Below are 12,105 nucleotides of genomic sequence, written 5' to 3'. Positions count from 1 at the left end.
TAGAAGAATTAGAGTGTGCAGTGTGACCTCTCTAACCTGCCTTAGCCCCCAAGTGCCCCCAGGGGCTCAGCTGTGGCAAACTTGGGCCATCACTGACATCTCCCCCCTACCACCTGGGGGACCTGGGGCAGATCACTGTCTTTTGTGGGCCTCAGTTTCCCCTCTAACCACCATTCATTTGGTTTCTGCCCAGCCCAGCACTATCCCTAAGGACCCTACCTCTCCTTCCATTGGTGAGTATCAGAGGAAAAGTGTTATAGGCAGGGCTGAGACTTGGAGAGAGAGCGATGCACAGGGCCTTGGCCTGTTGGATAGTCTGGATGCATTGGTAGGGAGGAAAGAGGAAAACAAACATACTCTGGCTTTTGGAAGGGGCGATCAGGAGAGGAATGTTGGGCAGTCTTGCCCACCACCAGCCCTTTCAGCACCTCCTTTCTTCCTGGTGGCCGGACTGGTTACACAGTTTGCAGAGCCCAGTGCAAAATGGAAATGCAGGGCCTTTATTCAAAATTTATTAAAAATTTCAAGAAGGCAACGGCAGAGCATTCAACCAAACATGGGGCCTTTCCGAGAGCAGGGCCGTGTGGACTATGCCCATGAAGTTGGCCCTGCCAGTGGCTCATATAATTCCTCAGCGAAAGCTTCCCTAGAAACACAACCCCGAGGAGTCAACTCACAGATTGGGTCCCCTGATTGGGAGAAGAGGAGAGGAAAGGGGAGTGGGGAGAGGTCAGGTCTGTGTTCCCCTCACTGCTCCTAACTCCAACACCCAGACATTCTCACCTCCCATCTCCAACCACCCCTCAGACCAGCAGCCCAGCTTTCCTGCTTGTCCCCTGGCCTAATGGACAGGCCTGCTTCTGAGCCCCTCAGGGCTAGCTGGGAAGGGCTAGCCTGCAACGCTGCTCTCTGGATTCATGATTGCTCAGCTCAGCTACATTTCTTTGCTGGCCCTCTGGGCAGCTAAGGAAACTGACTTCCCAGCAGCCCCTGTCGGCAGGGCCCAAAGTCCATCCTGGAGCCAGGCTGTCTCCTGACCAGGAAGGAAGCTGCCAGCCTGTCCCCAGGGAGGAACCAGCAATAACCAAGCTTGGGGCTACAGCCCCTGAGGCCATCCAGCTTTGCTCCCTCTGTTTTTGTTTTTCTTTTTTCCTTTTTCTGGCTGTGCCACACGGCTTTCAGGAGTGCAGAGTCCTAACCGCTGGAACGCCAGGGAATTCCCTGCTCCCTCTGTTTTTGGAAAACCCAGGACCACCCTATGTTGCCCTCACACCCATCCTACACTTCCTGACCCCCCACCCCTGGGAGACCTGCCTCCCATAGGCTCCAGGTTTGTCCCCTGCTAGGCCTGGCCTCCACCTACAGACTCCAGACTAAGCAGCCAGGCCAAGGTATGGCTGAGCCTCCCTCATTTTACAGGGAACACCAGGAAGGGAAAGAGTCTGTAAATCACGCAGCTGCAGGTGGGAGCACCTGTGGCTTCCCTCAGTTCTTAGACCAGTTGGAGGGCAGAGCAGTTCTGCAAAGTCGAGGATGTTGCGAGATTAATAGTCCTCGTATTCCACGGATAAGAAAGCGTAAATAGAGGTGGAGTGACTTGCCAACAGGCACACAGCTACCTCTGGGCAGAGGTGAAATTTAAAACTGATTTGTGTTCGGGCTCTAGAGCCCAGGCTCAGTGGTTGTGGCGCGCGGGCTTGGTTGCTCCGCGGCATGTGGGATCTTCCCGGACCAGGGATCAAACCCGTGTCCCCTGCATTGGCAGGTGGATTCTTGGCCACTGCACCACCAGGGAAGCCCCAGCCATCCACTCTTGATGAACTTGCTTATTAATTCAAAACATTATTTAGGTGTTGCCCTGGATTTCCTAGATGTGTCTAATCATGCTGTCATCAAATAACCATAATTTTATCTCCCCTTTCTATAGTTATTCTTCTTATTTTCATGGTTTATTGTATTTGCCTGAACTTTCAGACAATGCTAAATAACAATGGTGACAGTAAGAATTCATCTCTGGTCTTCAGTTTAAATGGAAATCCCTCCACTGTCTCAACATGAAGTATGATGTTGGCTCCTGGCTTCAGATACCCTTTATCAGGTTAAGGAAATATCCTCCTATTCTTGGTGTTCCAAGGGATTTTTATCAGGAATAGATATTTAATTTTATTGAATACCTATTCAGCATCTACTGAGATCAAGTCTTAAAATTAGTGGACTTATTGATTTGATGCATTATGTTAACACATTTGTTAATATTAAACTATCATTACAATCCTGAAAAAAAAAAAAAAAAAAAAAAAAAAAAAAAAAAACTGATTTGTGTTCATGCGTGTGTGTTGGGGGGGGGGTGTGTTTTCTAATTGATCACTTGCTTTGTGCCCCTGCCCCACCCCTGCTGCTTTCAAGGGTTGGCAGTTAAGACCCTGGAAAAGCAAAGTATTTATCCTGGGGCCACAGCCGGGCCTCCAGGAACCTCCAGAAATGTTCTGCTTAACTTCAAATGCACCTGTATGCATCTTTTCTGGGGAAAGGGTCCACAGCTTTAACAGATTCTCAAAGAGGTTCCTGTTTCAGAATGAACTAAGAATCTACACTTTTATCCTTTTCAGTGGGAGAAGATAGAAAGGGGCTCCTTGTGTCTGATGCCCTCTACCTCTTTCCTCCCTAACCTGGGGGCGGGGGAGACCCTGCAGGTCTCATCCCCACAGTGGACACTCCTGTGCCCCCTACTCTGTGGCTCCTGGCATCTGTGGCAGCGTGTCAACATTTCAAACAGCCTCCCTGCTGAGGTCTTCTTTGATCCTCCAGCATCTCTTAGAATCAGGCCCCAAGCCTAATTCCACCCATTTTCCCTGCTGGGTTGAGAGGTGAAATAAGGCCCAAGGTGTTAGTGATGTGTGTGGAATGGAGATGGAGTCTTGTGGGCTCTCAGCTCTGAGTTGCTGCCAGCTCCTAGGAGGCTGAGGGAGGGAAGGAAAGAGAGAGAGGAGGGGGAGACAGAGAGAAAGGAAAGGTTGCTGTTGCCACTGCCCAGTCTCCACTGTGGAATGAATTCTGATTCCTTGCATTCTTTCAGCCACTATCTCCTGAGCACCAGCTCTGTGCTCCAGGCTTCCAGACTGACCAGCTATTCTGTGATCAGACTGTCACTCTCTGAGCTGTACACAATGTAGAAAAGTGGGTTTCAACCTTTTTCTTTTAGCAGTGGAACTTTTATTTTTCCCCACCAACAAAAGCCCCCTGAATTTTATCTGACAGATAAAATCAATGCTTTATACATAAGAATTTATTTTTACAAATCAAATGTATAACCTTTACTTAACACAAAATAAATCAGCAGGAACAATGCCAACATTTTGATGGGCTAAAAATTTGAAATCCTGAGTTACAGGTGTGGTTATTGTTTTAACAGAGAGCCAGCGTTCAGTTTATTTCTGCAGCAGTTTCTTTTAGTCAGTAATTAGAAAATACTACACTTCATAGACAAGCAAGGGCAAATGGTAAGAGTTTTAACATCTTGGTAGCAATATCAGGAGAAGCTTTATCTGAGGTCTGCACAGAAATGAGTTATCCAGCCAGCCCAACCTAACGGCTTGTTAAAAGTTAGCCTAACAAGTTTCTCCTCTCGGTCCTGCCACTAACTTGGTGTCCTTGGGTAAGACACTTGCCCTCTCTGGGCACCAGTTACCCCATCTGAATATCTGATTTCACCTAGAAAAGGAGAGTGTGAGTGGAGGTACTGGAGTGGGTTGGGGTGTGTGGGGTGATGCATCGAGCATATATGGAAACTTCATTACTCATCCTCACCGCCCACCCCCATCCCAGTGCCAGACCTGAAGAAGGAGCCACAAAACCACTGAACTGCCCAAGTTCAAAGGCAGAGGCGAGTTGCCATGGAGATGTGCTTTGTTTCCCAACTGTCTGGCTGCATCTGACAAGCACAAAAGCTGGCCAGATGGACACTGACCTAGGCTGAGAGAGCCAGGATTTCCTGACCCCCAGATCCACAGGGCTCACTGCTCTCCAAGGAGCGAGGTCAGTTCTCAGTTCTCACCCCTGAAACAGGGGCATGACCAGCCTGGTCTGCCAGCTGATAAGGCTTCCTGTTGGGAGCTGCTGGGTGGGGACTCCAGGTGTTTGCAGACACCCACTCCACCAGTCCTGGGCAGCAAGGCTGGCCCTGTGCCCAAGGGCAGGGCTAGGCAGGAAGTGCCCACACTCAGGGCCTTCTGGAAGCTGGGAGAGGGGTCAAGATGTATGGGGCCCATGATCGGAAGGAAACAGCTGGGTATGGATTCTCAGCAAGACCCTCCACGCTCACCATCCACACAGGGGCTACACAAACACGCTGAGACACAAACACAGGTTGACAGACCCACATGCACACCAGTTTACCCTGGCATACTCAGATACATGGACACACACCAAGACACAAACCCAGATACACAATGACACCTCTGAGTACCCATAAACACCAAGGTACACTGAGACAGCCTGATATCTAAACACATGTAAACACACACAGGTACAGAAACATACCCAATTATACACAGACATGCTGACACACACACATACAGACACAAATGCTCACATTCCCAGATGCACAGACACTCATACTGTCATCCACTGATACAAAAACAACACACACAGATACCCACTGGCCCATAAATCAGAGAGAGATATACAGAAGGCCTTGTCACATAAATATAAACAAACATTTACAAATAGCAGCACCGATGCACAAAACCCCACACAGATTCAGGCAAGAGGAAGCGAAGGGAACTAATACTTGGTGAGGGTCAATTCTGCATAGGCAGCGTGAAAGGAGTTATATCTGTAGGATCTTCTTAAAATCCTTCCAATAATCTGTGAAGTTGGCATTGTTATCCCCTCTTTTTACAAATGCAATAACGTAGAATATATGTGTCTATAAAAGGCCCAAACAATGCAGAAATAAATAGGGTAAAATGTGAAAGTGCCTCTTCACACATGTTCCCCACCTCCACCTCACCACTGTTAGTGTTAGTGGGCAGTATGCATATATTTTTTCTATGCATTTACATACAAGCATTTAAAAATACTACAAGTCTGAACATTTCCCACAAAACCAACTCAGAGTGGTTAAGAAATGTGACCAAGGTCATAGAGCCAGTTAGCAGAATCAGGATTTGGATTTAGCTCTGGCTCACTCCAAAATACTCTTTCTGCTGCCTCAGCCCACAGACAACCACAGAGACACAAATTCACAAAGGGGAGGCCCAGGGCAGGGGGAGGGGCTGCACCTCAGGGCTGGCCCAACAGGCTTTCTGTCTGATTGCTCTGGGTCCCCCGGGTGGTTCCTCTGGCTAAAGGCGTTGCCCCTATAAATTCCTGTTAAGGGGCAGATGTCTTCCTGGGATAGGAACCTTTGAATCATTGACCCCAGGTGAGCACCAGGCAGGTGACTAAGTGATGCAGGCACAGCTCCAACCCCAGCTTCCCCCAGTCTCCTAACCTCTCAATCCCTTCTCCACACACCCCAGAGGGACATTTTCTGATGCTATATCTGGATCTTGTCCCTCTGGCAGCTTAAATCCCTTCCTGTTGACTCCAGTGTAAATCCCAGCCTCTTGGATACCTAGGGCCCTTCACTCTCCAGCCTGACCTCCCTCTCCTCATTTTTGCATTTGGCAAAGTACTTGTCCTTCAGGACCAGCCCAAATGCTCCTCTTGTTGAGCCTTCCCTGACTCCCCCGTGCAGATTCCCCCCCGCCCCACAGTGTGCTCAGCAGACACCCACCGTGACTTACAATCATCACTGTTAAAGCATCTTCGCTGATGGACTGACCAGCTTCTAGGGCTTGCCCTAAGTGTATTATATAATTGCCTCCCTTAACCTTTACAACAGCCTTAAAGAGATAAGAAGTATTGTCCCCATTTTATAGATGGTTAAATGGAGGCCCAGAGCGGTTGAGTCCCTTCTTTAAGGTCTGATTTTCTCAAAAGTCAGTCCTTGGCCTCATCACATACAACCACATTATAGCAAGCATGTTTCCATTGCCCTCCCAGCTAGAAGACCTGGAGAGCAGGTTTCCTCGTCTCTTCCTGGCCTCCTTCGTCTCTGAACCTCTGGTGCTGGCACAGGCTTGGACAGTGGCGAGGGGCTCAGTGAACGGTTGTTGAATGAGGTCCCCATCCATTTGCTGTGACAGAATAGAGAGGATAGGAGAGGAGACACTGGGGTACCCTGGGAGGACCCCTGTTAGATGGGATTCCCCAGGAAGTCACTGAAGGCAAGAGTTCCCTCAAGATTGGGATGTGTCTGCCCCTAGATCTCAGGGACATCTGTGCAGACCCTGCTAGGGGAGCAGGTGTCCTCTGGCTCCTCCACATGTCCCTCCCGTCAGGAGCTCTCAGCCAATCTGTTATTAAATATTTACTGTTTCCCACTCTGCTCAGCTTGGTGCCAGGCCCTGGACGAGGGGACCAGAGAACAGGGGACAGGGAACTATACAGTTAATGATCACCTACCAGGTGCCATGGAATCCTCCCAACAGCCCTGCAGTTAGGTTCTCAACCCTATTTTAGCAGCTGGAGAAATGAGGCTCAGAGTAGGGAAGACACTGGTTCGAGGTCACACAGCCAGTGAGCCAAGATCCAGAGTCAGCTGTGTGCGCATCTGCTCCCCTGCATCCTACCCCCTACCTCAGAGCCAGGGAGGATGTGGGCTGACTCAGACAAGACTCAAGGAGGCCATTTTTGAGGTGGGGCGTGGCTGGAACACAGCCTGCCCTGGCGGATATTTTACAACAACAGCTTGCATTTGTCCAGCACTTTCCCTTCCATTAGCTCATCCAGCCCTCCCCAACATCCCCTCGGGTGCCTATTATTATCTCCATTTGACAGATGAGGGATGGAGGCTCCGTGAGGTCAAGTGACTTTCCCAAGTTTGCACAGAACATGCAGAGCAAAGCAGGGGTAAACTTTCAGACCCTAACCCTCCTCCTGTGTCTCCCTGCTGCCTCCACTTCTGCCTCCTCCCAGCAGTCCTCCCTGCTGCCCCAAGTGAGCTCTCTAAACCCAACCGTGGGCAATTCCCTGGCAGTCCAGTGGTTAGGACTCTGTGCTTTCACTGCTGAGGGCCTGGGTTCAATCCCTGGTGAGGGAACTAAGATCCCACAAGCCACATGGTGCGGCCAAAAATAAAATAATTAATTTAGGGACTTCCCTGGTGGCTCAGTGGTTAAGCATCCACCTGCCAATGCAGGGGACATGGGTTCGAGCCCTGATCCAGAAAGATCCCACATGCCACAGAGCAACTAAGCCCATGCACCACAACTACCAAGCCTGCGCTCTAGAGCCCGCGAGCCACAACTACTGAGCCCACATGCCACAGCTCCTGAAGCCTGCACGCCTAGAGCCCATGCTCCGCAACAAGAGAAGCCACCGCAATGAGAAGCCCGCGCACCCCAACAAAGAGTAGCCCCCGCTCGCTGTAACTAGAGAAAGCCCACGCGCAGCAACAAAGACCCAACACAGCCAAAAATAAATTAAAAATAAATAAAATTTTTTAAAAACTTAATTAATTAATTTAATTTAAATAAATAAACCCAACCGTGAGCCTCCAGCTCTAAGGGCCTGGCCATTCTCTGCTCTCTCGTACCTCACACTGCCGCACCTTTGCCCGTGGCTGGTTCCTCAGCTCTCCCTGACTCATTCAACTTTCAAGCTCCTACTCAGCCTGCGAGTGCCAACTCAAATGCTCCCTTCTCTAGGAAGGCTTCCTGGATTGTAAGGATTTGTTTGTATGGATTTCTCCATACAAACCTCTAATAGATCTTATTGTATTAAATTGCTTGTCTCCCTCCTCAGACTATGAGCTCCTTAAGGGCAAAGACAATGATTTTTCAAATCTGTCTTCCCTGCACATAGCTTTTCATTGAATGAATGAATGACATCCCAAGGGCTCGGCCCAGTGGAGGATGGTGGGGCTCTAACAGAAATAGGGACATTGGGACTTCCCTGGTGGTCTAGTGGTTAAGACTCCGCACTCCCAATGCAGGGGGCCCGGTTCGACCCCTGGTCAGGGAACTAGGTCCCACATGCCGCAACTAAGAGCCCACGTGCCGCAACGAAAGATCCCACACTCAGTAAAGAAGATCCTGCGTGCCGCAAATAAGACCCGGTGCAACCAAATTAATTAATTAATTAAAAAGGAAAAAAAAAAGAAATGGGGCATCAAGAAGAGAAGCTATTAATAAACATTTGTTATTATTTTTATCCAAAAAAAAAAAAAGAAGAGAAGCTAGTATTTAGGGAGGAAAAAGAAGGGATGGGATTTTGCTTTTGGCCATTTGGAGTCTGAAGTGCTACTAGGACATTCAGCTGGACATACCTACTAGGTAGGAGTTGGGGTGGGGTGGGGAGGAAAATTGACCAGGAAGAAAAGATATTAACAGCAGCTGCCAATAACTGAATACTGACTAGTGCCAGACCCAGTGCTGAAAGCTTTTTTTTTTTTTTTTTCAGCCACGCCCTGCAGCATTCTGGATCTTAGCTCCCAGACCAGGGAGGAGCCCATGCCCCCTGCAGTGGAAGCTTGGAGTCCTAACCACTGGACCACCAGGGAAAGTCCCTCAGTGCTGAAAGCTTTATGTGCCTTATCCCATTTGATCCCCAGGAGATAGGTAATATCAACTCATTTGATGGAGGAGGAAGTTGAGGCTCAGAGAAGTAATTTTCCAAAGTTACATTGCTAATAAAAGGCAGAGGCAGGATTTGAACCCAGATCCACACGATGCCAAAGCCCATGCACTTAATCCTGCCTCCATATGGAGACTATGGAGGATTGAGTTTATAGAACACATACCTTTAAGGGGGAGAGTAGGAAGCTGAGATCAGAGAGGGAACCATTCAAGAGATAGAAGGGAAACCAGCAGGGTGGTGTTTGAGGCCAAGAAAAGAGCTCCAAGAAGGGCCAGGTCAACAGTGCTTACTGTCCCTGAGAGATCAAGGTTGGGCGAGGGATTTAGCAACTAAGAGGCAACCTTCCAGAGAGCTGCTTCCACATGCTTCGGGGAGTCCGTAATAGGACCTGCCTGAGTGGGAGGTGAGAAAGTGGAGGCGGTTGGCTAGAAAGAGAAGGAGAGAACCGGGAAGGAAGGGAGCATCCCATCGGAATGCAGGCCTAGGAGGGCGGGGCAAACAGGTTGGGGCTGGCCTGGAAATATTGGGGAAGGGATGAAAGCAGGTGGCAGGGGGGGGGGGGGGGTGGGGGGGGTGAGCATATGAGCACTGTAGGTTGAGTCAGCAACTAGCCTCAAGGACACCCTTAGTCTCTTCCTTGACAGCCCCACGATCAAACCCTCTCCTCCTCCATCCCATCCCCATCTTGCAGGCCAAGCTACACTAGCCTCATTCATCCTTTCCTCTCCCTCCCCCACCCTGTCCTCACCGCTCCCCTGAGGTTGTTCAGTTCAGGACCAGCCATCCCCACCTCCAATCTGCTGTCTCACCCTCCCTGGCCCAGCCTGGTGAGGCAGGCAGGGAGGAGCTTCCAGGCAGGAAAGGGCTGAGTCACTCGGCCACACATCTGGTCTCAGATCTTGATACCCAGCTGAAAGGGGCAGGAAGGAAGAGGGCTCCTCCCCGACAAGCTCTCCTGGCCAGTCCTCACTTTGCCAGCTGAGTGGGGCAGGCTGGGAGAGGAGAGCCCTTGTCACATTAACAGCCAGCATTTGCTGGAGCTGCTTCACCCACTCCAGCTGGGGTCCTTTGCTTCTATGCTTGCTTTTAAAAAGTAGGGTCTTGCCTGAAAAGTAGGACCTGTCACCTCCATTTCACAGGTGAGGAAACTCAGAGAGACAAAGTGACTTGGGCAAGGTCACACAGATTGGAGGGCTGGTCCATTGGTGTCCTCATCCCATGCTCTGGGCACATAGGAAGGGATGGTGTTTGGAGACAGTGGACAAGGGGGCTGAGGGACTCAGGCATACCAGTGGGTGACGCCTGCAAAAGCTGGGTCGGAGGAGGCACTAGGCCCATGGTCCTGCCAAAACGGCCCCTTCCCCAAGCCCCAGGGGAAGGCAGACCCTCCTTCTCCCCACTCCCTGCTCTGCCCTTGCTGTTGTTGGCTCAGCTCTGAGGCACCCCTATCTCATTCCTCAGCATCTTCCATCCTCTTCTCACCGTGCCATGCTGAGAGGAATAGCAGGGACCTTGGCAGGCGGTGTCCTACCATCCTGCACTCTGCCAGGGCACAGTGTTCCCATTGTCTTGAGCATCGAGAGGTGTCCAGGTCCTGGGGAGGAGCAGGGAATCATGCCAGGCCTCTACTCTCTCCTCAGGCTGCTCAGCAGGCTTCTCTGGGGCCCAGGCTGTTTGTCCACACAACAGTGGACAAACACTGAGTTTGAGAGTGACATTGGGCAAGTCACTTCCCTCCTCCTGAATGGGGCAGCCCATGTAGATTACACAGAAAAGCAAGCCAATCAGCATTCTCCCATAGACCTGGACCATCCCTGATATTAACTTTTGATTGATTCAATTGCATTTAATGTGGCTAGAGTCACAGATGTGCCACTTGCTGTGTGACCTTGGGCAAATTTCTAGACTTCCCTGAGTCTCGGTTTCTTCCTCTTTAAAACAGGAATAGCAATAATAACACCTCCCTACCAGAGTGGTTGTCAGGGTTGATTTAGATAATGCCTAAAGCAGGTACCACATAGTGTTTAAAAGAAAAAAAAAAAAAAGAGAGATACTTAGTATTATTGGGAGATATCTGATTACAAACTGAATTCATGCTCAAAGAGAATCTGGGAAATGCAGAAAAGTACAAAGTTGTAAATCAAAATCACCAGAAGCACCTTTTTGTGATGATTTTCTTACACAGAGTGGAGTTGCCCTCCCTCACCCTCCAAGAGAATGACCCATGTGCTTCCAGGGAGGATGGGTGGATAAATCTGCATTTTCTGCCTCCTCTCTGGGCCTCGGCTTCCCTGTCTGGAAAGAATAGGGTTGACGTAATCAGGGAAGACAAATAGATTTAATTTCATATGCTAACTGCTGCCTCAAATGGCTCTGGGTTCACAGTGCCGTGATCAGTTAATCATGTCTGCCATGGAAGCGGGGGATGCAGAATGGAGCAGCGGTAGTATATGTACCCTGTGTAGCCACTGTGTAGAGTCTAAGAAATCCCTAAGAACCACTTCAGTTTTTAACATTCTAAGAACCTTTCCCCCTTTTCATTCTACTCTCTGTTCTAGATCCTGGCTTCCTCTGGGGAATGGGGAGGGAATCCTCGCTTCTTCTCCCACCCAAGGCCTGTCCTCAGCATACTTCTGGGGTCTAGTACCCAAACTAGTTCCTACTTAACAGTCTCCATAGTTGTTCCTTCTCTGCAGAGCCCAACTAAGGCTCTCCCCCAGTCAGGCTCCAAACAGGGGAGCTGGGGAGGGAGGAGGGTTTGGGTGTTTTCCTCACTAAAAAGGAAATATGCAAATAGCATGCCTTCTAGCCATTCCTCACCAGTCCAAGCTTGGGCATTTGAATATTAAATGATCCCGTGCAAATGAGCACATCCTCTCTCCTTAGCAGCCCTGCAGTTCTTTGGGCAATAGGGCTTCAACCCAACCTGAGTGGATGGGTTCAGGGTCCAGATAGCCCTCTCTGCAGGTGAGAAAGGACAGTGCCTGAAGGACTCAACTGAAAGATTTACCAGCTCCCATTCCAGCGGCGTGAGGGCTCTGTGAGGCGGACCTGAGCTCAGTAAGGGGACAGAGACTCAGAGAAAGCTAGGGACTCTCTAGGGATGGGGGTGGGCTCCATCAAGGGGGAGGTCCTCTGTAAAAGAGAAAGGACTCAGTGATGAGGAGGGTGCTGAGGAGGGGGACGAAGGGTGGGAGTTCACTGAGGTGGATAAATCTCAAGAATCTGAGGTGTGGTCCCACTGCCCATCCCTTTCTCCCCCTCCCAGTCCTGCAGGCTTGCCAAGGGCTATAACCTGAGGGGCCAGTGGGGTGGTCCCTGAGATCCCTGAATAGGGCCATCCCAGAGTTCCAAATGTCTTTCTGGAAGCTGCCTCCAGCCTAAGGACCCCAGAGGTGGGAGGAAGCTCCCAGGAAATGA

Source organism: Balaenoptera ricei, chromosome 1 (assembly GCF_028023285.1).
Source record: "Balaenoptera ricei isolate mBalRic1 chromosome 1, mBalRic1.hap2, whole genome shotgun sequence".
Lineage (NCBI taxonomy): Eukaryota > Metazoa > Chordata > Mammalia > Artiodactyla > Balaenopteridae > Balaenoptera > Balaenoptera ricei.
Note: the sequence above shows the minus strand (reverse complement) of the source record.